Source organism: Strix aluco, chromosome 6 (assembly GCF_031877795.1).
Source record: "Strix aluco isolate bStrAlu1 chromosome 6, bStrAlu1.hap1, whole genome shotgun sequence".
NCBI classification, from domain to species: domain Eukaryota; kingdom Metazoa; phylum Chordata; class Aves; order Strigiformes; family Strigidae; genus Strix; species Strix aluco.
The window spans coordinates 31,139,039-31,144,127 of NC_133936.1; positions in this window are offsets into that span (position 1 = coordinate 31,139,039).

Consider the following 5,089-nt stretch of genomic DNA (forward strand, 5'->3'; position numbering starts at 1 on the left):
AGGGCTGCGGCGGGAGGGGCGTCTCCTCCTGTGCGCAACCTGCCGCCGGGGCCTTTGAGTGTCGGTCACGCACAAAATGGCTTCCGACCAGCTCGGGTGCTGGCAGCGGTGTGAGGAGGACGGGTTGTCAGTAGCGTGCTCTTGAGTTCAGTATGTGTATAGACGTTTATGGGACTATGCTTTTTATACTTCTGCTGGTACGAGGATAGACAAAGCAGCTTTGTATTGGCCCCACTAGTCCTTGACTAGTAACTGGCCGTTTTTCAGTGAGCAATTACAGACTCGTGGTAAGCGTGGGCATGTGTTTATGCAGAAGTAAGCCCTTACTTGGTTCATGTCTTACTCTACCACTCTTGAGTTTGTTCATAGGATAATATTGTACAGGTGTGCAAAAGTTGTATGCTTCCTATTGTATAATCTTCAGCAAATTTTAAGTAATGCCTTGTCCCTGTAAAATGGATGTCGTTCTGTTAGTATAAACCAGCAGTTTCTGTGAGATGACTTACTCTGAGATGCTGGTGTTGTAGTTGGAGCTTCTCAAAGGCCTAAAATCTAAGATTTTGGGCTATTTTATCTGCTGAAATAGACAAAACCCACTTCCATATGTGGTGAAATTAGATACAGCTCAGTGGATTTCAGAGCATTTACGAAACAGACATATATGCTGCTAAAAATAAAGCAGTGGAAGCACAGTACTCTGGGATAGCACGTTGTTGTTCAGAGTCATGCTGACTTTGGAAGTGCAGGGAAAATGGAGGCAGAGAAAGTAATCGCCCACACTAGAATTTGGTCAGGTACCATGTGACTGCTCTGTGTTCTGGAAAAAATATCTGGATTCTTACTGAAATTGTAGGTCAGGCACTCATTTTAATACCAATCATTCAAGAGTATATTGGATCAGTGCTGATTCAGGAAACCAGCTGCCTGCTGTGAATTAATATGCAGGCTTTCTCCTTCGATTTATTCCATACAAACGTGAAGACTTCTACAGGCTAATAGAAGAGGTTTAAGGAAATGGTATGGCTGCAGGCTTATGACTCTTTCTTTTCAAAAAAGGTTGAATGAATGATTTACTGATTTGACACAGCCACTACTTAAGCGACCAATATACTGCTTTGTTTACTTAGTTCACTTTTTCCTTAATTTACCTAATTTTTATATGTTTATTAAACAGTTTTCACATATTTATAGGCAGCATTTATGGGTTATATTTTCCCTCTCCATTTCTAACTTGAAATACTACATTGTCTTTGATAGGTTTTCATGTAAACTGGAACTGTAAATCAGTATAACTGCAGAACATAGAGCATGCCAGTAAGATTAGATGTGATTGAGAAGAGATGGTCCTGTATGTTTTAATTTAGAGGGTTTTGGATATAAATCTCTGGCTTGGACATATTTCTCTTGATACGCTTTCCTAACAGGTTTGATCTATTTAATTTTGTAGATTCTCCTAGTTATGTAACAGAACAAAAAAATATGCCTTCTAAAATACTATGAACTTGTCTTTTATGCTATATTTAAAAATCAGACTTGGTATGATCAGGGTGAGTGCATTCCATCTGTACATAGAAATGGTGTCACTAGTTTCATTTGTTATGTGTTGGCATTGCTTTTATTATTATTTAAAAAAGGCAAAGACACTAAGGGAAGAGACTATTTTCAAGGGTTTTTCTTCTCCATTGGAGCAATGGTAAAAGGATTACCCAACTTTCAGATTTTGAGATTTCTGTTTGGCCTACAACTGAGGGTAGAGAACATGTAGAGCATCTGTAAAATTAGTTCCCTGTCATATATGTAAAACAGTTTGGATGAATCCCTGAATGTTCTGATACCTATGATGAAATCAGTAAACGTAATTGGAAGACAAGCATGGGTCCTGAGTATGTTCCTGGTAAAACCCCTTGAAGCAAAACCACTCCTAACTTCAGTTAGCTGCATGTAGAAAATATATTTGCATTGATGTAAAAAGCCTATGTGATATATCCTGATCTGGCAAAGATCTGATTGCAGGATAGAAGTTCGTAGTTTGAGAGCTCAACACAGAATATTTTTGTAGGAAGGTTTTCAGGGCAGGTTAACAACACAAACACAGATAGTCTGCTATTTAAACTGCAACTGCCTCACATAATAAGAACAGTTAGTCTATTACGCTCTGAAATAGGAATTTCAGAGACATCCAATTTAAACTACAATGTAGTCACTATTGTATTGGAATCATTTAGCTGCTTTAACTTCTCTGTAACATACAAATTTGGAAGATTATGCTAATGATGTAAATACTATAGGTAGCATTAGCAAAAACAACAGATGAATCACAAGTATCTTTCTAGGTGAGCAGAAATAGCTCTTTGACTACTGATGGGGATGGGTTTTCTACCTTTATTTCAGAAAACGGAGCATCATCAGTTCTGTTTTTCTGAACTTAAGATATAGAAAGAGCTTCCTGACTCTGGTATTACCATTATGTATGTTCCTCACCTGCAGGTGCTACTGTTGTTTGTGACCCTGTTCTTTGCACCGTAAAATACCTGTGCTGGTAGAAAGGCTGTTTTAATATAAGGACAGCCATTACTACGGTTACAGTGAAGACAGATTTGGTACTATTATTTTAATACACAGGAAATACTCCATCCCCAGGCAGGATTAGTATGATAATGCCTGTGAAATAAAAGTCTTTGTATTGTATGTATAATAATGATAAGTCATTTTCATATTCCACAATATTGGCAAATATGTTCATCATAAATTAAGGCGGTCGTTTAGGGCAGTGGCTGCCATCTGGCTATTAAACCATTAAATGATACCACCTTAATTCACAAATTAATGGATTTTACCTAAACTAGTCTAGTTTAACATTGAATATGCCCAATATATTTGCTTATGTAGAATGTTGGCAAGGCTGATTCTTATGATCTTCCCTATACAAGACAGCACTTACGCATGAATTTAATTTTGAAATCTTTAGAACATCTGGTGTGTAAATTAAATTGAGATTACTTGCTTGCATGTAAGTTTTCTGGAAACTATGGCTGACATGAGAAGACATAAGATTTTGTCTTAACTTTCTTCATACACAATAAAATCTTGACAAACAAAATGTTTTAAAAAAATTGAATGCATTAGTTTATATAGCAGCCAACCTACATTTGTATGTACTTTACATCTTTTGGTCTAAATAAACTAAGCAATGTAACAAGGTTACATATGCTGAAAATATGATTACAGTAACTTTTAAACCTGTGTTTACCTGCTAGTGCTTGGAAATAATGTATTAATATCTCTTCAGCTAGTGTAAATAAAGCTCTTGATTTTTGACAGAACTGTCTGCTGTATCAGTGAAGAGGCAGGCTTATAACATTTAAAAAGACTGATTGTGCAGGAACTTGCAGCAACTTTACCTTACTGTGAAGCATTTGATGTGGAACAAAAAAAAAAAAAAAGCATACATACAGAAGAACCTGAAAACAAACCTTCCTAACAGGAAACTAAATGAGACAGCAACTACTGCTTTAAGTTTTTTTTCTTTAAGGAGCATGTATCTTAAGTGCAAGATTCACCAATACTGTATGTAATGCTAGCTCTGTTAATTGTTTTTCTGAACAACCATCTAAAACTCAGATATCTTAAGAACTTTAGTCTTGGACCCAGATAGAAACCAAGCAGTGAATACCAGCCTTTGAAAATATGTATTCTGGGTGGAACCACCTAAGGGACAGCATAGAAATATTTTGTGCAACAGACCTTACACAGTAGGTTCTTGTCAAGGAATGATGCAACTGGATAGAGATGCTTGAGAAAGAATTAGGCAAGAAAAGTTTAGTAAAACAAATGTTTGCCTTATGAACGGTGCCTTGAGCAATGTCATACCAGAGATGACAAACCCCACTGAAGAGTACAGCTGCACTCCCACATTAACAGATGTATAAAATAAAGCTCTGATACAACTGTCACTTCTGTCACTCAGAAAGGTTGTTTGTGAATACATATATTAAAACTTCCAGATTTTAGCCATGTTTTGGGACAACCTTAAAGTTTTTTGTAAACCTGCAATTTGTGATATGATTACTTAAACTTTCCAGTTTCTTCTCCATGGAAGTACACTATGTAATTGTCTAGTGGCATTTACAGTTCCTTACTTGTCTAATTTTGCTTTTCTGTTTAGTGACACAGATATCCCATTGTTTGGATTGAAAAATGAGGTGGTGTACCCTCTTTAGCTTACATTACTAATGGTATAACAAAATCTACAATAGGGTATTCAACCAGTTCTAATTCCTAGTGCTGCAGAGAACATATACTGCCAAAAGGCCCTTTTCTACTATAGTCCTCACTTCAGGTGTTCTTAAAGCACTCCAGAAGCTGTTGGGTAATTTAAGGAAAAAATTAGGAAATTTAAAATTATTAAAAGAGACTAGGTGTAAAAATAAATAAACCAGTACTACTACCAATTTACAACTTCATACACCAGGACAAAGAAAAAGAGCAATTGCTTTTTCTCTTTTTTCACATTACACTCAAGTATAGTGGAAGTCATGTTAGGATAAGGTACAGTTATGGCTGAGTGAAGCATTCTGCTTAGTAAATGTGGCAGCAATGTAATTGTTAATTTCTTTATGTTACACGGATTATTTTGGTGCATAGTGTCTGCCAAATTAATTAACTCTTCAATAGGATTAAGTGTAAGATTTGGTATTTTCATATATTTTGAAGCAGTTTTGGGTACTTTTAAAGCTTTAAGGTAATAGCTATTTTTGTTTAGAAACGTAAGACAAGTAACAAATTATACTTTTAAGAAGTGAGAAGTCATTCATTACCCCTTACTAGCAAATAATTGTTATTAAGCCTGTAATTAATACAGTACAATTTTTCTCTTAAAAGTGACACACTTTCTCAATCTCATTTAATAGAATGTTGGCAGGGCTTGAGAGCGCAGTGCTGATAGTTTCCCCTGTTCTTTAAAGGATGGTACAGCAAACCCAAGACCGTACATATGTCTTGTTTTTTTTCCCTGAGATTGAAGTCGGGTAGATCACTCTGGCTGTGTTTTTTGATCCTTCCACAAAAGCATAATAAAATCAAAGAAATA